Source organism: Pinus tabuliformis, chromosome 3_2 (genome assembly GCF_031772625.1).
Source record: "Pinus tabuliformis cultivar Carrire ecotype Pingquan chromosome 3_2, CPIR1, whole genome shotgun sequence".
Classification (NCBI taxonomy): domain Eukaryota; kingdom Viridiplantae; phylum Streptophyta; class Pinopsida; order Pinales; family Pinaceae; genus Pinus; species Pinus tabuliformis.
The window spans coordinates 471,109,536-471,132,205 of NC_142302.1; the positions used below are offsets into that span (position 1 = coordinate 471,109,536).

The 22,670-nt window shown below is 37.5% G+C and overlaps 1 pseudogene; it reads right to left on the bottom strand.

Annotated features, from left to right (window-relative positions):
* Positions 1 to 577: 577 nt before the first annotated feature.
* On the bottom strand, positions 578 to 13,401 carry LOC149181341 (phosphoserine aminotransferase 1, chloroplastic-like; annotated as a pseudogene).
* Between the last annotated feature and the right edge of the window lie 9,269 nt (positions 13,402 to 22,670).

Consider the following 22,670-nt stretch of genomic DNA (forward strand, 5'->3'; position numbering starts at 1 on the left):
TCTGAAATAGCCATGTTTATTGGTGAGGCATCCAGTATGGAAGTAGTGGTAAATTAATGATAATGGAGATTATTAGGATGGATTAAATGAAGAGTGTGTGCCACAGTAAAAAGTCTGTGTCACTCAGAAAAAATTGGGACAATTTCAATCCAATCTTGCTCTTGCTCCATCTAGATTCTTTTTTAGATCAATAATGCTCTAGATTAGATGAAATTGGAAAAATAATATTACACCAAGAATTACGAATAGGATATAAAAATGGCTCTAGGAGTAGCATTAACAAAGAAATTGACTAAAATTATTACCAGGTAGACATAAAAGATTATTCAAATATTGCCTCACAAGATGTACTAGCCCTACAATTCCTAAATTCATCAACTCGACTTTCCCCATCCCAAAATATTCTTGAGATTTTGAGACTCCCAACTCTTAAACTTAGAGTAATAAAACTCAAATTAACTATGAAGATACACCCAATTTATGCATTGCATGAAAAATAATTCAGGCTAACTAATTATAAAAGAGTAGATCTATAACTAGCCTTGCAAATTTGGACCACAAATTCTATCAGACTCAATTAATGATTAGCCTGGAAGACCTTCATAAATGATACTAGTTTCTTAACACCTTCCAATGGAATTTCATTATAAATTGAAGCCATCATTTCTCCCACAGATAAATGTCCCTTAAGTTACAACATGCCCTTGCTTGTTGCTTGTTTGATAAAATCACTTTCAATCTGAGACTTCTCGAGTGTAAATGGCACATTCACCTGGCTGATTTTTCCACTGGGAAATGATAAAAACCATTGCTCGCATTGATTTCATCATAGAGAATCTTAGCCTACGAAACATTTTTCTTCTCTATTTCATTCAATCCCCCATGTACAAGGAGATCCTCAAACACCAAGCCACACATATAGATTATAAATCAAGGTGAGGTGTTGTAAAAATAATTGTTCTAAGCGTGAATTTTGTAATCCCCTTCATTTTTTTGAGCTCCAGCAAAGATGAACCCAACTTTAGAGACATCCACAGGCTTGGAACAAAAGTTGGAGGACATGTCAACAACCAGAAAGGTAGTGTCCCCTTTGGGTGTAGGTTGGTTCTTAAAATCAACACCATGAATGGTCTAATTAGCACAAATATGCAAGTATTTTGCAATTGGGTTTAACTGGATTTCCTCCTCAGAAGGTATTCACATATAATTTGTAGCCTTTCCAGATGAAGCCAATTTGGCCTTGGAAAACCTTTGGCCTTCTTTGAAGGCTTGTTGTGTTGAAGCCTTGCCTTGAAAGAAAATGACCTCATAATATAGAGGAATGCTAAGAAGCTCACTCAGATCAGACTCGTCCTTTTATATAACATAAGTGAACTCCTTACCTCTGTGTCTCATCTCCATTATGCACATCCCCGAGCCCTCTCAAAGTGTAAACTAGAGTGTAAAGTGAAGGATACACTAATGCCCACATGGTGATATCCCATTTTTAATCATCAAAAGAACAAAACTATCTTGCCTTAGAATGGATTTTTCTCCAATCTATTCTATTGAAAGCATAACCAATATTTCCCATCTTCTTGGCAATCAAAATCTCTAACTCTTCCCCTTATAATTCACATCAGAAGGAGCCAAATTTGCAAAGTAAATTGTGAAATGCTTGGAAAATAAAACTATCAATGTACCTTTTTATCTTAAGGTTTATCACCTACAAATAATGAAAACCATACTTGCAGACAAATTTTCCTCTAGATTTATATGTTACAGCAGGGTTAAGCCTATATTGAGCCAAAGAAATCCTTTTTAGGCACAATATGTTATTGTCATCAGTGCGTAAGCAAAGTAATTGTTCCCACCTAATTATAATTAGATGAAAATTTCGAGTTCAGTTCCATGGTTAGTAATTTTTTTTTGGGGGGTCCTTGTAGGTTTTGCTGAAAATGGATTTCAGGGGCTTCCAACTCTTTTTGGTTATAGTAAGAAAGGTGCAACTGTGAAATAGAGAGTTCAACGAAGTACAAATTTTAAAATAGGGAAAAACTTAAAAGATATAACAAGGATAGAAGTTCCAGATCCATACAATGTTCGCATTATGGTGTGCATGGATCAAGCTAGTTGATGTTGGCATTGGTTCATGGTAGCAACTAGCTCATGTTAGCATTGATTTCAACCCTTTTAGACTAGCTAATGTTTGGATGCCTTCATTGTAGCATGGTTGCAGCTAGTTGAGCTGGAATTGAGGTGGTTATGTTGGCACTGATTTCAACTCTGGATGTTAGCCTTGATGATGGTCCATGATGGAATTGGTGTGATTATGTTTTCTCATGTGCTAGTGGTGTCCATGTTGTTGGGTTTCCACACTTGTTGAGTTGGAAACTAGGTCTCCATATAGATCTTCATGCTTATACTCATGGATATGGATTGTTATAGTATGTTGGTCTCATGATGATGTTGATGATGTTGCAGAGTTGTTACAGTTCTGGTAAGAGGTGTTGCAGCTTGTGAAGATGATTGTTAGAGAGTGGAGGACTTGTGGGCACTATTTCCAACCTTGTTTGTTGGCCCTTTTAGGTAAACTTGGTAGTGACACTTGGGATGAATGTTTGATCCAGTTGCAGATGTGTCAGGGGCTATGTCTGAGGTTTGGAGGCTTGTACAAATGCCAAACAAGGTGATCCAACAGGTGGCAGAGGTTCTGAGTTGAAGGCTTGATGTTTTTCTTCATCCTTTACCCTAGTTTCATGGAGCCAAGCCTATGGGAGAGACTGAAAGGCTCCATTTGTTGGAAGACAGGCCTATGTGAGAAATTGAAGGTTCCAATTGATTTTAATCTTTGTTGTGCATTCGACTGAGGTTTTTCATGAGTTTTTCTCCTCATTCCTCGTGCAATTCAAATGAAAATTGGCATGGAAATTCCGAGGGGATTCTAGATGAATTGGAAAAGGAGAAATGGTTGATTAAGTACTCCAAAGAGTGTGAATGAATTTAGTGCACAAGTAGTGATGTTAGTGGCTTGATTTTGTCAAGTTGGTGCACTCTTGATCCTAGCCCCCAGATGAATTTCGCCCAACACATTTTATATACATCATTTTAGAGTTGAGTATGGGTGGGTGAATGTAGTAGAGTGAGTGAGAGCATTGGAGAAGTAGTAGAATGCTTCAGATCAAGTTGTGAGGATAGATGCTTCAGTGTGTGAGGGAAATTATAGTGTTGTAGTATATTTTTGAAGCAGTTCATCCGTATTCAAATCAGATTTATGGCTACTATAGAAGAGTTCATTTGAGAGTCATGGAGTAGAGTTTTAGCTGCTAGATGATTGTATTTTTGAGGGTTGCATTTGTGCCACTATTTTTCTAGTGATGAGAGCACATTGTTGGTGGTGTTTTTTATTATTATTTGTAGAGAGTCTTTCTACTGAGAACATGATTGTAGAGCTAAATTCTTGTTGAGCGGAGCATCTTGAATCCAGCCTGAAAATTTATGAAACGAGGTCTGCATAGTGTAAAGGAGAAGTGACTTCATGAGAGAGGAGCAATGATATCGAAGCTTCAACGAAAGGAATGGTTTCTCCATCCAATCGGAGTAGGATAGTCCAATCAAGGTTGGGCGAGGATCGATTGATCATGGTGGCCTTCAACGGATGGTAGTCTGTAGATCCGTTGAGAACAGAGTTTCCCAAGCTGATCAGTTGTATCAAGTCTCCTAGATAATTGGTGTTGGCCTATTATATATGAGGTCGAGTATCCAATCTTATCAGAGTCAGCTAACTATGTAACGAAAAATTCCTTGACTAATAGAGATTCAGAGCAGAGCAACAATAACAAGGGTGGTTTTTCTCCCAGAAGGGTTTCCACCATAAATCTTGGGTCTCATGTGTGATGATGTATTTGTGTGCATTGTTTTTTTTTTTTTTTTCTTATGGTATTTAGTTATGCACATTTTATGATTTTTATTAGTTTTTGGTTAACATATGTGTGATTCAAAAAGTGAATTTTAAATTGGTAAAAATTGTATATAGATCACACTACTAATTCACCCCCCCTCTCAATAGCGCTCAAAGGTTTCCAACAATTGGTATCAGAGTAAGGCTAACGTTTGCATCTTGATCATTGGAGAGTAGATCTGAGATTTGTTGGCAGAAATTTGCTTCTTCTTCTTCTTCTTCTTCTTTTCCAGAATGGATTCTCAGGGAATATCGGTTCTCACTGCTGCAAATTTCAAGCTATGGAAAGAAAGTGTGAAGTATAAGTTATTTTCTTATGGAGTTTTTTTTATGAAGGATATGATGACGATTTTCCTTCTTCTGAAGAAAAGAAGCTAAATTCTCAAGGAAGGCGACTTATTCTCGAAAATCTCCATAATGCAGATTTGGAGAAAGTTGGAGATTTAAAATTTTCCAAGGAGATTTGGGATAGATTTCATATGTTATTTGGAGTTGCAACAATAGTGATTAAGAGATTGAGAAGAGAAGCAAAAAGAAGAATAAGAAGAATAGATCCATGAAGAAGGAATCTCTAGTTAAACCAATTGTGCAAGAGGACAACAAATCTGAAGGTATAAGCTACATTAATTTACTTTCGAGTTATATTTTTAATAGCAATGGTGATAATAATTCAGATTTGGTTAGTGAAGAAAATGAAGATCATAATTATATTCTCCTTAAGGATGAATATGAATCTGCCATGGTTGTTGTTAAATAATTTTTCTAGTGAGATTGGTAGACTAACAAATGTATGTAAGGAGCATGAGAAGAAATTGCAGGTTTGTGATGAAAAGGAAAAAAGTCTCAAGTAAGAAATCACTTCCTTGAGGACACAACTGGAAGAATAAAAAAGAATAGAAGAAGTTAATTGCAGCAAGCAAAAGGATAGGAAGGATTATGTTGAAGCACTTGAAGGTGTGATTGACAAATTGAGAAAGGAGCTTGAAGAAAAGAACTAACAGTTGGAGAAAGTGAAGAGCACCATAGCAGTGAACATATCTAGCAACAATATTCAAAAGGGCGAGACAAGTTTTCATGCAAGAAAGAATAACAAAAAATAATCAAAGAAGCTTGCAACAAAGAATGTGACCAACAATAGCAGTAAGAAAGGAGAGAGAAAACATATCCACCAGCAATAGAAAATAATAGAACCATGGAGACCATTCACTCCTAGGTTTGATGGTGGCAGATTTGAGAGGAGAAATCAAAACTCCTTTGCCCCCTTGATGGATGAGATCAAATGTTTCAATTGTCACAATTTTGTTAATGTGGCAGCTGATTGTAGGAGGAAAATGCATACATCCATGCATATTCAGGTCCACATGATCAACATGCTCATGGGGTATATTATACTCAGGAGGAGCTATGTTTTTAAAGGCCTTTTTTATGTTTATTTATTTTCATTCATTATTTTTGAAGTTGATGTATTTACTGTGTATGAGTGGAAAAGATATGTATAACAACCTTGTGGCAACATTTATTGACCATCTTTCAACTATCCTAGCTTGGAGACAGTGTGTCAATGACATGCATATGTGACTTGACATGGACCAACCATGTATAAGTTTTTGTATCAAATTTATTATAGCCATGTACTTATCATTGATTCATCATTTTATGTTGGTAAAGGGTCTAGTCATTAGTGGTTTGATTCATTGTGTTGATAGGCATGTTATGGAGGAGTTTCATGGAGTTATTTTCTAGCCACATGTATGGGCTAATGTTGATGTAACAATCATGATATGTTATGTATTTGTGTCATTGGTCCATAGGAGTTGACCAGAACAGCCATGTATTTATTGATATATCATATAAAATGATCATGGAGGTATGTGCTTGTATTGTTTCCTCGTTTAGTCCTCTTGGAGCATTCATGTAAAAATGAGTCATGAGGTCATTCTATTGTCATATATGAGGTATTTTTTATCACTGCTACCACCATGTATGTATAATGTTTATGTCAACAATAATGATCATGTGGAGTCTTGGTCTACCTTGTGCTTCTTTCTTTTCGCAAGGAAGCAATGTTGTAGCGGAAGCAAGTCATTTCAGGATGGATTAATGTTGGAGATGGCATGTGTTCAGGGGGAGCATCTATTTTCTCTTGTTTATTTCAGCCATTCATTGTTGGCATCATCATCCGCTTGGAGGTGTTCATGTTGTGTCTCATGCTATGCTATGACAATTGGCGTTCTTGGCCTCATATTATGATTCAGATATATTTGATGGTTTTCGTTACATTGTTTATATGGAGATGATGGTTGATGCCTTGATGTGCATATTTTGTATGGTGATGCATATTATACTTGTATGATTGCCTCATGTTGGCATATTTTTGCTTCTACTAGAGGAGTTTGATTGGATATACTTCTCTAAATGTTAATTGGTTATATGTGTTTTTTTCTGTTGATGTTGATATTATGGTTATTGGTTGGTATACATCATTTTCAGCCATGTAGAAATGTATTGCTCCAGTGTTTGTGCTTCAGTTCTTACTTCCTTATCAGATGGAGTTGACCCTTTGCCATTAATGTCAAAGGGGGAGTGATAGAGGATGTTGGTTTGGAGTTTTTGTATGGTTGTCATCAATGCCAAAGGGGGATATTCTTGGAATTATGGTGTGCATGGATCCAACTAGCTGATGTTGGAATTGGTTCATGATGGCAACTAGCTCATGTTGGCATTGATGTCAACCCTTGTAGACTAGTTGATGTTTGGATGCCTTCATTGTAGCATGATTGCATCTAGTTGAGTTGGCATTGAGATGGTTATGTTGGCATTGATGTCAAATCTTGATGACAACCTTGATCATGTTTTGTGATGGCATTGGTGTGGTTGTGGTTTCTCATGTGCTAGTGGTGTCCATGTTGTTGGGTTGCCACACTTGTTGAGTTGGAAACTAGGTCTTCATCTAGGTCTTCATGCTTATACTCATGGAGATGAATTGTTGCAATATCTTGGCCTCATTATGATGATGATGATGTTGCAGAGGTGTTATAAGTCTTGTCAAAGGTATTGAAGCTTGTGCAGATGATTGTTGGAGAGTGGAGGACTTGTTGGCACACTCACCAACCTTGTTTGTAGGCCCTTTTAGGTAAACTTGGCAATGACACCTGGGAGACATGTTTGATCCACTTGTAAATGCATTAGAGGCTATGTATGAGGTTTGGAGTCTTGTACAAATACTAGAGAAGGTGATCCAATAGGTGGAAGAGGTTTTGAGTTGAAGGCTTAATGTTTTTCTTCATCCTTTGCCCCAGTTGCATGGAGCCAAGCCTATGGGAATGCCTAAAAGGCTCCAGTCGCTAGAAGACAAGCCTATGGGAGAGACTGAAGGTTACAGTTGTGTTTGGAATTTAGTGTGCATGCGACTAAGGCTTTTCATGAGTTTTTCTTTGCATTCCTCGCGCAAGTCGGATGAAAACTGACATGGAAATTCCAAGGGGCTTCTAGATGAATTGGAAAAGGTAGGAAATGGTTGATTAAGTCATCCAAAGGCTGTGAATTCATTTAGTGCACAAGTAGTGATGTTAGTGGCTTTATTTTGTCAAGTTTATGTACTTTTGATCCTAGCCCCAATATGAATTTCACCCAACATATTTTATATACATCATTTTACAGCTGAGTATGGGTGGGTGCATGTAGTAGAGTGAGTGAGAGCATTGGAGAAGTAGTAGAATGCTTCAGATCAATTTGTTAGGATAGATGCTTCAATGTGTCAAGGAAATTGTAGTGTTGTAGTATATTTTTGAAGCAGTTCATTAGTATTTAGATCAAATTTTTGGATGTTATAGTAGAGTTCATTTGAGAGACATGGAGTAGAGTTTTAGCTGTTGGATGATAGTATTTTTTATGGTTTCATTTGTGTCACTATTTTTCTAGTGATGAGATTACATTGTTGGTGGTGTTTTTTATTATTATTTGTAGAGAGTCTTGTTGCTGAGAGCATGATTGTAGAGTTGAATCCTTGTTGAGAAGAGCGTCTTGGATCCAGTCTGAAAATTTATGAAACAAGATCTACATAGAGGAGAGGAGTAGTGAGTTCATGAGAGAGGAGCAGTGATATCAAAGCTTCAATGAAAGGAATGATTTCTCCATCCAATCGGAGTTGGATAGTCCAATCAAGGTTGGGCGAGGATCAATTGTCATGGTGGCCTTCAACAGATGGTAGTCCGTAGATCCATGTTTGAATACAGTTTTCTGAGCTGATCAATAGTATTGAGTCTTTTGGTTGGTTGGTGTTGGCTTATTGTATATGAGGTCGAGTCTCCAAGCTGATTAGAGTTAGCTAACTATGTAAAGACAAATTTCTTGACTAATAGAGATTCATAGCAGAGCAACAACAACAAGGGTAGACGTTCTCTCGGAAGGGTTTCCACCAGAAATCTTGTGTCTCATGTGTTATGATGTGTTTGTGTGCATTGTTTATTTTTTTGTTGTTTCTTATGGTCTTTAGTTATGCACATGCTATCATTTTTATTAGTTTTTAGTTAACATATGTGTGATTCAATAAGTGAATTTTAAATTGGTAAAAATTGCATATTAATCACACTACTAATTCACACCCCCCTCTCTGTAGTGCTCAAAGGTTTCAAACAACAAAAATATTATGGGACAAAAAGAGACTTACTGGTGTTATGTGATTATTTTCTCTGCAGGGTCATGCATCTACCTTTGTTATTGGATGTTTGTGTGCATTTTTTAATTATTTTCTTTGACACTTGCATTGTTGATGGTTGGCATTTATTTTGTTAAGACGAGAGAAGACATAAAGACTCGAGATCTATAGAGGCTGTATCAGAAACATTAGGTCAACATGTTGAATTTTATCATGGAGGTAGTATGTTTATTTTTTTTATTTCAATTGAATCCAAGTCTTACTCTATATAAATTATTACTTTTTTCCTTTATTTGATTTCAATCCAATCTTACTCCATCTATATTCTTTCTTTTAACTAGTAAGACAATTACCAAGAACGTTTTTCAAATAATTATTATATAATATTTACTCTATTAGCATTATTTTAATTCTGGTCTGACTCGCTTATGGAACGTATGATTTTATTTTGTATAGAATGGGATTTTGTATTACATACGCAACATGGTTAGATAAATCCTTCAAAAATGCCCTTGTTGTGTATCTTTAAACAAGGAGTCTTTGACATAACTCTATTGATCCTAGGCTTGCTTGTTAATGCTACCTTTCCAATACAAAGACTTTGAAATTTTTATTTGGCTCCTTTACATTATATCCAAATGACAACTGACATTTTCATAATCGACAACTTCCAATGATTTCAAAGCTCTGCACTGCATAAACATGATAGAATATGCCATCCCTTTTGAACATTTCCAAGCTAGGAATTGGTCCTAGTAAAATTTTGAGATACAAATTTCATCAAATATCACAACATATTGATTCTTTATTTTCTAAAAGATATGAAGATTTGGTGTCTCGAGTTCTCTGATTTTAACTATTCTAAACCCTTAAACTTTCATGTTCACACATGAGTATTTAAACATGCTCTTGGTTTCAGTACTCAACAATTCTTGGTTGTGTCTATCAACATATAGAAACGATGACTTTATGGTTTCATGTCCAAGTGACATCACTATGCTTTGTTATTAGGGGACTTTCCAGGCTATAACTAAAAAATTTATTAGTACTTGGACATCAATTGTAAATAATAGTTTGATTGTTATAAAAATATTACCCATAAAATTATGTTTCCCTATCATAACCTTCACAAATCTAACATATAATATTTTCCTAAAAACCAATGAACACTTTACATTTCATAACTGTGCAAAAATCACCTTATCAAATTAGTCCAAACAGAGCTAAATCTCTATCACACTTGCTCATTTCCTTAGACCCCAACCGCATGTTATGTTACAAACATTAATTATGTGGAATATTGGTGGGCCCCAGTATTGTAGCAATAATGCTACAACTCCTGGAACTCCCTTCTTTAATTTTATCAACCCGGTAGTTCGTAACAAACTTGGAAGCGACGGTGTTGTATGCACAAGTACTAGCTCTTGCCGCAGCTGTCACTTGGTCAGCTGGCACAAGTCCGCTAGGGGCTCAAGCCAACTTCTATGAGCTCTTAGAAGAAGCTTTTTAACTGATGGATGAAAGCTAACTCAAAGGAAGCTAATCTACTTGCGGAAAGAAACGCAAACCCTAGAAAACCCTAATTCTACCAACTAGTCCTATTGATGCAAAGGAAAGAATGCAAACTACGAAAAGAGATGCCATTACTTCTAGGAAGGTAAAATGCATGTGTCTAAGTTATCACTATCTGAAGAAAACATCTTTCTGTATTTTTGCTTAAGTTGTTGAAATTATCATGCATGTGCTTCTAACTAGTTTTCCACTGTGCAGGGATGGATCAAGGGATGAAATGCTTTGGGAAAGGTTGGGATGGTACAGATAGGGTCTAAGGGATCCCTAACATTCTTTCTGAGAGTTTCACAAAGTCTGGATGCCATGCAACCGTGTTTATGAACTTCTACAGGAAGTCTGCAGGGGTTTCTACAGGATGTTCTGTAATTCTTCTACAGGATGTTTCGAAATGGGATTTTTGAGGATGGGTGATTGATGGAAGATGCATGGATGGTTATGGAGGTAGGATGGGGGTCTAAAGTGACCCAGGAACTGATGGATGGAGTGGTGAGATGATATGTGGAAGGCTGATTTGGCTTTAAGGTAGTTGAGACAACAATGGAGAAGAAGGTAGGGTTATGTGGGCAAGAGGATGGGTGTGAAGCGAGAAGCCTAGATATGGGATGAATCAGATGGCTCTGATGAAGCTTGACCATGTGAGTGAGTGATAGAGATGCCCTGCACAATTCACATTCAACCAAATCAATGAATTCTTGCAAACAAACTAAGTCCTAGCTAACTTAATCTAACTGTCAATGAAATGAATAAACAACAGCCTCGTTTGGAAAGAGAACCATGTACATCACGTGAGCAAGAACATTCCGAAAGATCTAAATGCATGACAAACTCCTACCAATCGATTCCCAAACATAAAAAGCTACTTTAACCAACAAAAACAACCAAAATAACAAAGCAAGATCTAAAGAGCAGATTTTATTTTAAGAACGCAGCAAACACACATAAAGATAAACAAGGGAGGTACTGGCCGCTTGAGATGGGCCCAACCCCAAGAGCTACAGCCTCCCAAGAGAGATTTAGAGCTGGTGCAAAGCTGAATTCATCTTTATTAATCAAGAATGAAGAGTTACATCAAAATTGTCCACAAGGAGAGCTTGAGAATGAGCTGAAAGCAAAGCTAATCTATTGCATACAAATCGAATTACAAAATGACTACAACAAGGCTATGAAATGACTAACTACTAGCTACTATCTACTGGCTAACTAGCTAACATCCACTGGCTACACTGGCTAATCAAAATGAGGCCCTAAGCCTTCTTATTTATACAATTTGATGACCCAACAGTCCTCCTAAAATTTAGGGACTCGGCTGCCCAAAACTTGGAGTTAACAGCAGTCCTACTTGACTTGCTTGGTTGCCCTTGTGTTGATTGATTCGGTGGCCCTTGAACTCCGAGCTAATGGTGGAGAATTCGAGGCAAGGGCCCATAAATGAAGGGGACACCTTCCTACAAATCCTCTAGCTTGTCTTCCCACGAATTTGGCTGCCAAGTGCTCATTAAGACCTTCAATTTTGTCTCCAAATTGACCAAAAAGGCTACACAAAGCACCCATTAGACTTGTTGGCATAATGACTAACCAAATTCACTCTATTAGCATAAAAATAATCAAAAACATGCAATAAACCAATGAGAATGGTGGATTAAGTCAAATTAGGAGGTTGAATGAGCCCAAATAATTGTACATTTTTGGGGCTCATCATCACCCCCCTACTGAAAGTGTTGCTCATCCTCTGAGCAACCAATCTCTCTCCTCATCTTTGATGGCCCTAGTGGCTTCTTTGGCTAACATCTCGGCCGATTTCTCCTTTGGCTTCCCTCTTTTCAAACTTCCTGTAGAAACAGTTCGCTGGCTTCCTGTAGAAACAGTCTGCTAGCTTCCTGTAGAAACAGTCTGCTAACTTCCTGTAGAAACAGTCTGCTAACAGTTCTCTGTCTTCCTGTAGAAACAGTCGGCACTGTCTTAGCCTGCTTGGCTGAGGGTGCTTTCTCCTTGAACTGTGTTGCCTGAAAGCTGACGAATCCAACACAAATGGCAAGTCTAATGTATTATAAAAGCACACAAGTACAATGAACTGCCTGAGAATAGATATTGCATGCCAAAGCTGGATGGGAAAAAGTGTTTCTAGGCCTTTAACTGGTTTCTCTGCCTCAACAAGACAGAAAGAAGTTCTAATCTGAACAGACACCTCTATGAACTCTACACCGCCTAACAGAAGAAGGTGAGAAACATAAAAAAACCTTGCTTTTTCTTGACTGGTGGGCTCAAATTTCCTGAATTCTGTGAAAATTGCTCAAGTGAAATGGCTGCCCTGCACTTTGCTAAAGGAGTATCAGATTGAAGAACCCTTACAAGAATTGATATAACATCAGCTCCAGCAGCTTTGAGTTGTAAATCGAGGTCTGTGGATACTATAAACCGACATACTACTCCTGCAGTTTGGTCTTGAAAAAGCTGTGTATCAACAATATTTGAAACGCAGTCTTTGCTCAGAGGCATTTTTTCTTTCTTAAAATTAGATTTTGACAAGCTTTCTGTTCATTTCCCTTTCGTTTCCTTTGAACGCTCTCTATCAAAGCGCTCGAACTTGGCTTGTTTCAAGGTATCCTTGCAGCATCCACGTTGACTTCTTTCTTAACATCTGTCATCAGCCTGATCTTTCATGGCATGTTTTGCACCATCTCAGTGGAAATCCTTCACAGTTACTTTGGATGCTTCTTTATGCTTGTACTGTCTTTTCTAGCGGGTTCATCCTTTTGTGCTAATACTTCAAAGAGACTTTTATGAAGAAATGAAAGAATAGAACCACCAGATACTTGATATGACATTATAATCTGCCTGAATAATAGATAAAGTACTCAAATCAGGGAGGCTCTCTGCTTTAATCAAATCCATCTGACTTTTACTGCTTTCAAGTGATGAGGAAGAAGGCTGAATGCCTAAGTCAGTGTAAACTGCAGCTTTTTGTGGTTAGAAAGAAAGTCAAAATTCACTTTAACACCGGATCTCAATTTCTTCTTTTCTTCAACCGTCAAATAAGTACCGGCCCTTGTTTCACAGAAAGTTCTTCCTCAACCTTTGCACCAGTCATAGCCATCACATTTTTGTTTGCAAAATCAACGGCTCTAGCTTCTCTTGCTTCTGTTCCAGATGAACTTTCCATTGCTATGGAACAAAACTTTGCAGATGGATCTGCATTTACTGGTCTGGCAATCTTCCGCTGTATATGCTCCATAGCCCCCTCATTTGTGTGTTTTTGCAAACCGTAGTTCTGCAGTGGCATCAGAGCTTACTGTAGCAATCTTGATGGCAGCTGCTCTTGTGCTAATAAAAATTACCAACAAAATCCACACTTCCAGTTGTGTGCAAGTTGACTAACAGCTGAGCGCTCATTGATGTCTGCGTGATTGTTGGTGGAGTGAGGTGGCAACGACGTGTGCTGGCCCATGCAACTGTTGTGCTATCATGAACTGCAGTGGTTAACTGTGTGTGCTATGCCTGTAATCTCATCCATCAATTGCACTGGAGTTAGACTGCCCACACTGTCTATGTTTTTTAAATTTCACGTGCATGACTAACCCGTGCATGCTGCGTGACTTTCTCGTGAGTGCTAGAGAACTGGGTGTCTTGCTACATTCATGGCTTAATTTCACCATTCCATTCGTTCATGCAATGCTTAGACTAGATTCATGTAATAGATGAACAAGGTTTAGTCACGTACCTGAAGTCAAACGGCTGCTTGTGAAGCTTTTTGCTGCTGCATGCTCTGATTCTGCTGCTGCATGCTTGGATCCTTTGATTGCATGAGGGCTTGGCTGATGATTTTTGATTGCTTTTCCTTGTGCAGGTGTCCTCTGGCCGGATCTGAGCTGCATGCAATTGTTTCCACGTTCAGATCTGCACCTTCAAGCTCCTGCTGCTGCATGGTCACAAAACCAGAACTTGTTTTCGCCATTGCTCTCAAACGGTAAACCGGATTGATCTGAAACTCGGTGCGCATGTTCCTATCATCATTATGCATCTCCCATAGAAAAATCGTGATCAATGGATGCACGGATTTCGAGAAAAATGGAAAATGGCTGAAGATTTCAGAGCTCGATTTCTCGGAAACCGTGCATCGGAATCAACTGAAACTTCTTGGGTAGGTTACCATCACCCACATGCATATCCCCATGAAACAGGTTTTGAAACGGATGCACGGATATGGAGAAAATGCACAAATGGCTGATGGTGATGGAGGTTGATTTCTTGGAAACCGTGCACCGGAATTGGCTAAAACTACTCAAGCATGTTGCCATCACCCTTGTACAATTTCCCTTAAACTGGTTTTTCAAATGGATGCATGGTTTTCATGTTATGGCAAAAACAAATTTTGTTCTATGTATTTTTTCTTTAAGGCATTTTGCAAGTTTTGCATGGAATGAAAAATGAACTTGGGTTGTGATGCAGGTATGGAGATGATGGAGGAGGAGTTTGAAAAGTGCAGGATGCTTCTGAACCCTTGAGGAAGCTACCACGCTCGCCAAACCACTTTTTGAAATCCATGACTAGTTTCCCACAATTTCTACAGGAAGTTCCTGTAGAAGCACAATGAGAAGCATAATGAGGTGGAAAAAATGATGGAGAAAGGCAAGGGATGGACACACAAGTGCTTGCAGGCCTAACCAATAGGCTCCCACCATTAGATTCACTTTTGAAATTGAATTTGGCTCGTCCAAAGGTTCTACAGGATGTTTCCTGTAGAAATACAGAGCTTCCTGTAGAAGGCACAAGAAAAATTCCTTTAACCTTGATTTGAGTGCTCCTCCTGTCATGAAACGTCCTTCTTGCAACCTGCAATTAGCCAATGGAATTAGTTTTCTTTTTCTTTTTCTTTTTCTCTTTTTTTTTTTTTTTTGAAAAATAACTAGGGCGCCTCATGGAGGTTTTCACCCTAATTGCCTGCCTTGGGCGCCTCCAAGGGAGGTTTTCTCCCAAAGATCTTATTACCTTTTTATTTTCTTTTCTTTCCAACCCATTGACCGCCTCATGGAGGTTTTCAATCAATGAGCCAATCTAAGGCGCCTCCGAGGAGGTTTTCACCTTAGATTTTTATTTTCTTCTTATTTTCATTTTTCTCTTTTTTCCTTTTTATCCTACCCTACCCTACTTGAAAAACAAAATCATTTTCAAGTATAAGAATACTTCCAATGGAGCCATGTGCACATCGAGATTAGAGACAAGATGATGTGAAGGCTCGAAATGCATGCTTTGACAGGTATCCAGATCTCAGAGACCAAATGATCTAGCGTTGAAGGGATCCAACATAGCTGAGGAAGAGAGTACCGCTGCAACTTAGTGACCCTTTGAAACCATATCTCAATATAGCTTTGATATCCTTGGTTCTTTTGCTGATCTGGATCATTCTTCATGTCACCTTCTATCATGATCTTCTCATATTCCTCTTTTTGCTGATCTTTCTCTTGAGTACATGGAGGATTTGATGGTAACCATGAGGGAACTCTCTTGATCTCTGATTTAGATCTCTTCTCTTCATCAAGTGCAGCCCATGGTTCTTTGATCTCATCTCTTGAATCTTCTTTTGCTGGATGTGGTCCTTCAATGCTTGCAATATAGTCACCTTTTTGCAATACTCTTCCTGAGCTAGGGTGAAGATCATCTAGCTCAAGAGTTGTTGTTTGGACATGTTGTGCCTCATCATTACCATTGGGTTGAGCTGCTCCATTGTATGGTCTTGGAAATGGTACGGGTAGTTGAGTGGAGGTGTGAAATTGAGATGGAGATGGATGGCATTGTGGTTGGGTAGGCATTTGGGGTTGCCTTGGTGGAGGATGAGGCGATGGTTGTGGATGAGCAGGTGGTGGAGGAAAATGAGCGGGATGAGAGTTGTACTGGGGCCTCCACCCCTGATAAGGTGCATTCCACTGAGGCTGTGGCTGAGCATAAGAGTGAAACGAATGAGCAGTTGGTTGGGCATAATATGGATCTGTGAAGGAATAAGGAGGAGGTGTGAACCAGGAAGGATGAGCAGGGGGACCCCAAGAAGGCATGAAGGTGGCTTGATAAGGGTCATAATAGGTCTCGGGTGTCCCTTGCAGTTCCTGCTGGTAAGATATAGGTCCATGCGGCCTCCTTTGGTTCATATAATAGAGTGATTCAGTGGCTTCTTTGGTTCTCTGATATGCAACTTTAATTCCGGGCAAGGAAGGGCACTGATCTATAGGATGGTATTCTTCACAGATGAAACACACTTCTAGGGAGTGCATTGGACATTCGTTCCTAGGATGCTTTTTAGTGCACCTGGGACAAAAGATGACCAAAGCCCTCTTGGCTTCCTCTTGCTTCTTTTGGATCCACAGGGTATCCAATTGCATGGCAAGAAACTGCCTCATATCACTCTTGAAATCTTCTATCTGGTCTTCAAATTCGTTTTTGGACAAGGGACTGCTCCCAACATTTCTGCTTGTAGCCATTTGCTCCAGAGGAATGGTTTCTTCTTCTTCTCCCCTAGAGGTTCTTTAAATATGCCTTGATGTCCACCCAGGGGTTCTTCAATCACAGCCATCGAAGAAGAGAGAATGTTGGCTGTGTGAAGCAGTGGGGGTGTTGTGCAATCATTTTTTTTAACTTATCTCTACTCCTACAAGGCATGAAATGAAATCTTTTTGGTTGTTTTTTTCTTTTTTCTACTTCTACTTGCAAAACTGAAATAGATTGAACTGCAACTAACTATCTTGCTAAAATGAAAATGCGGAATTGAAATGAAAGCAGGAAAGGACTAATCTATTTTGCTCAAATGAAATTGCAGGAATGAAATGCTAGGCTACGCTTGCGGAATTGAAATGCTACCCTACGCTTGCAGAAATGAAATTGCGGAATTGAAATGCTAATCTATGAAAGCAGGAAATGCTAATCTACTTTTGCATAAATGAAATTGCATAATGGAAATGAAATAAACTACTTAGCAGAAGATTGGAGTGGAAAATAGAAGAAAAGCAACAATCACTAATACTCTGACGCGTCCCCGGCAACGGCGCCAAAAAGGTGGTGGGCCCCAGTATTGTAGCAATAATGCTACAACTCCTGGAACTCCCTTCTTTAATTTTATCAACCCGGTAGTTCGTAACAAACTTGGAAGCGACGGTGCTGTATGCACAAGTACTAGCTCTTGCCGCAGCTGTCACTTGGTCAGCTCGCACAAGTCCGCTAGGGGCTCAAGCCAACTTCTATGAGCTCTTAGAAGAAGCTTTTTAACTGATGGACGAAAGCTAACTCAAAGGAAGCTAATCTACTTGCGGAAAGAAACTGAAAGCCAAAAAGAAACGCAAACCCTAGAAAACCCTAATTCTACCAACTAGTCTTACTGATGCAAAGGAAAGAATGCAAACTACGAAAAGATATGCCATTACTTCTAGGAAGGTAAAATGCATGTGTCTAAGTTATCACTATCTGAAGAAAACATCTTTCTGTATTTTTGCTTAAGTTGTTGAAATTATCATGCATGTGCTTCTAACTAGTTTTCCACTGTGCAGGGATGGATCAAGGGATGAAATGCTTTGGGAAAGGTTGGGATGGTACAGAGAGGGTCTAAGGGATCCCTAACATTCTTTCTGAGAATTTCACAAAGTTTGGATGCCATGCAACCGTGTTTATGAACTTCTACAGGAAGTCTGCAGGGGTTTCTACAGGATGTTCTGTAATTCTTCTACAGGATGTTTCGAAATGGGATTTTTGAGGATGGGTGATTGATGGAAGATGCATGGATGGTTATGGAGGTAGGATGGGGTTCTGAAGTGACCCAGGAACTGATGGATGGAGTGGTGAGATGATATGTGGAAGGCTGATTTGGCTTTAAGGTAGTTGAGACAACAATGGAGAAGAAGGTAGGGTTATGTGGGCAAGAGGATGGGTGTGAAGCGAGAAGCCTAGATATGGGATGAATCAGATGGCTCTGATGAAGCTTGACCATGTGAGTGAGTGATAGAGATGCCCTGCACAATGCACATTCAACCGAATCAATGAATTCTTGCAAACAAACTAAGTCTTAGCTAACTTAATCTAACTGTCAATGAAATGAATAAACAGCAGCCTCGTTTGGAAAGAGAACCATGTACATCACGTGAGCAAGAACATTCCGAAAGATCTAAATGCATGACAAACTCCTACCAATCGATTCCCAAACATAAAAAGCTACTTTAACCAACAAAAACAACCAAAATAACAAAGCAAGATCTAAAGAGCAGATTTTATTTTAAGAACGCAGCAAACACACATAAAGATAAACAAGGGAGGTACTGGCCGCTTGAGATGGGCCCAACCCCAAGAGCTACAGCCTACCAAGAGAGATTAGAGCTAGTGCAAAGCTGAATTCATCTTTATTAATCAAGAATGAAGAGTTACATCAAAACTGTCCACAAGGAGAGCTTGAGAATGAGCTGAAAGCAAAGCTAATCTATTGCATACAAATCGAATTACAAAATGACTACAACAAGGCTATGAAATGACTAACTACTAGCTACTATCTACTGGCTAACTAGCTAACATCCACTGGCTACACTGGCTAACCAAAATGAGGCCCTAAGCCTTCTTATTTATACAATTTGAGGACCCAACAGTCCTCCTAAAATTTAGGGACTCGGCTGCCCAAAACTTGGAGTTAACAGCAGTCCTACTTGACTTGCTTGGCTGCCCTTGTGTTGATTGATTCGGTGGCCCTTGAACTCCGAGATAATGGTGGAGAATTCGAGGCAAGGGCCCATAAATGAAGGGGACACCTTCCTACAAATCCTCTAGCTTGTCTTCCCACGAATTTGGCTGCCAAGTGCTCATTAAGACCTTCAATTTTGTCTCCAAATTGACCAAAAAGGCTACACAAAGCACCCATTAGACTTGTTGGCATAATGACTAACCAAATTCACTCTATTAGCATAAAAATAATCAAAAACATGCAATAAACCAATGAGAATGGTGGATTAAGTCAAATTAGGAGGTTGAATGAGCCCAAATAATTGTACATTTTTGGGGCTCATCAAATATATATATACATTGTGTAACAACTAGTCGTAAGTGTGAGGTACCTGTGTTTGCAAGGTCTGAGTAAGGCTACTGAATTGAGAAGTACTCATGTTGATATGGTCGGTAATTTTTTTTTACGAAAGGCCAGTGTGGTTTGTTGTCTCTAGTGAAAATATGAATTATACTTCTTGGTCCTTTCAATGCAAAAGGAAAGGATCGGAAGCACGTTTGGACTTGTTTCTAGAAGTTGCATTAGCCATTGTTATTATGTAACCAATTTCCATTATTATTTATTTACCCATGGGATTGAGGAGCTTGTTTCCCAGAGACTCAAAGAGGTGTTTGGAGTTGTGGAGACTTTCATTTTATTTTATTTTAAGAAAATACTTTTTTTATACAAAATAAAAGTGAAGGATGTCTAGTCTATGAGAGACATCTTTGGAACTAAATATTCTTTCAAATGTTGACGATGGTGATTGGGTCAATGTTCTTATACTAAAGATATATATTCAAATTAATGTGTAGGAATGATTATGAGCATTGCCATTACGATTCCACAAATAGAAATCAAAATTGGGTAACTTTTGAGATTAACATTGATAAATACAAGAACATTGACCACAAATATCTATAGAGTTGTTAAGGCCATCTATGAGGACAAAAGGAAATTTTCTAATCACACCCATAACTAAGAAAATGGAAATTTAGATATCACGATATCTATATCTAATATATATCTGAACATTACTCCAACATCTAAACTATAAACATCAATATGCTCTTGAAAAGATTAAAAAGATAACATCATCTAAATTGTAAACATCAAATTTCATTGCTCATAAAACCATAGCCTTTCAAATTCAGCAATCATAAATAAATAATTTGTGTTCAAACTAGTAAAATATCTTTTAGATCCAATATTGACAAGGACCTCTCAATGCTGGGAAGGGCCTCTTTTAACGATGAGAACCCCACAAAAAACATGAAAACCTTGAAAATATTAAGCCAAAAAACCTTAAAAAAATACCTATAAATATAAATTAAATAGTGAAATTTTCAATAAATGAATTTTTTTCTTATTTACTTTGTTCTTCAGGTTGAAATTCCTCGAAAAGTTGGAACAAAATGCATATTTTCCATATCTATACTTTCGTATTGGGGATCGTGTAAGATTATTTTGTTACATATTTTGTAAATATTGGATTGTGTTTAGATTCAAATCTTGCTATGTTGCCTTTGACCGATAGAGTTTGACTTGGCAAAAGATCAACATTTTATCTTTGGGTGAAATTTTTTTGTATTTATTCCTATCTTTTATAATTTTTCATTCTTAGTTCTGAATTCTAACAATCTTCTTCAATCTATGATAGAGCTGTGCTATTTTTTCTTAATAATGGTAATAGGAAATATGTCTACCAAAATTTATGGATTCGGTGTTTGATTTCACCTGTTAAGGGTTTAGTTTTGTGAAAATTCTATTGCTTGCAACTTACATTCATGTAATCCATGAGTAACGATCTTTGATAAGGTTTCTTTTCTGAACCACCTTGTGGTGTCAATTTTTGTTGGTATATTCTAATCAACTAGCTACCATTTCTTAGTTTCTTAGTTTGATTCTTGTTGACTTTGACTATACATGCAATGGTCCCTCGCCATCACTGCCATTTAACGATGTATACAACTTTCCAATCAATTTTTTTTCATGCAATGCATCTTTTCTTTTATGAACCATCTTGTGGCATCATTTTTGTGAGCATCTCTATATTAACCAACCAAAGACAGCCAATTATTACTTTGATCCTCGCTGACTTTTTACTATGCATGCAGTGGCCTTTATCCATCATTGCATTTAAAGATGTATGCAGTTTTGGAATTGGTTTTTGATTACTTTTATTATTTGTGAAAGATGAGTTTTACATTACATAAATTGTTTCATATTATTTATTTCTAATTAAAAATAAATTTTTATTCTATTATAAATAAGAGTTTTTATATTTAATGATTCTTTGACTTAATTACCGGAGAATCCACAACAAAAACCATTTTTCGTCAACGTTTCAAATCCCAACCGGTTTAGGGTTTAGGGTTTCGTCAACGTTTCAAATCCCAGCTCTTCTTGCTATCTTCACTCTAAATTTTTCGAGTAAAATGATTTCACTCCATGTATCCCCTCCGTATAAGGAAATGATTCTGGATTTAAGACATCTGTGGTTTATATCTTCTGACTTAGTTACCGGAGAATCCACAGTAAAAACCATTTTTCATCAACGTTTCAAATCCCAACCGGGATCCATCATCAGGACTTCATGAATGCTTGATAGTAGAAGAGCTTAATTGATCTACAACTCTTCTTGCTATCTTCACTCTAAATTTTTCGAGTAAAATGATTTCACTCCATGTATCCCCTCCATATAGGGAAATGATTCTGGATTTAAGACATCTGTGGTTTATATCTTCTGACTTAGTTACTGGAGAATCCACAGTAAAAACTATTTTTCGTCAATGTTTCAAATCCCATTTAATGATTTTGTTTTTTAAGATGATTTTCCCCAATTTCTATTCCTTCCGTGTACCTTTGTTCTTTTAGGGACAACTGTTAGTTTTATATTTTTTGTTTTAGTTTTTAAAAATCCATAGTTTGTGTCAAGTCTCACTAGCACAACCAGTTGAGGATGGGTCTCGTCAGCAAGGCAACACAGGATCAAACCTCATGAGGAGTGAGTGTGCCCTGTGCTAGGGGGAGGAGACATGCTAAAAATTCCAGTCATCTTAGGGCTGGTGAGCCCCAGGCCGAGTGCAGTCTTCAGGTGACTTTGATAGATTATATGCCTCTGGGTCGTGACTCATTAAGCCATAGGTCAAGCCTAAAGGATCGCAGACAAATTGACAAAAAAAAAGTCATAGTTTGTGTCTTCTGACTTTCATTGATTTCTATTTTGACTTATTTTCATTTTATTGATTTATATTGTATTATTATTATTATTATTATATGTTTTCTATAACGTCTCATTTAATAAGATATTATCTCTTTTCATTTTTATCTTAAGTTTTTTCTTTTTTGGGTTTATGTTTTTAATGTTTCATTTGAATAAAATATTATATTTATTTTTTTGTTTTATCCTATATGTTGCATCTCTATTGTATTTATTTGTTCCTTTCTATCAAACTATCCATATTTGTCCTGATGATGAGCCATAGTAAGTTGTTCGAAAAGCGTTGACTGTAAAAATTATATGTGAGTTATCCGGAAGATACCTTTATAAAACATTAACATTGTTACATTAACAAGAATAAATTAATTATAGCATAAAAACACTAATAATATCATTATATAATAATATTATTATATGCAACAACTAATCTTATAATGTTATTATTAATATTAATAACATTAACATTCACAACATAATAATATTAACAACAATAATTATGTCGCTAGGCATTTCTATTTTGGAATAGGGCTTCCATAATTTTAATTTAATTATCAAA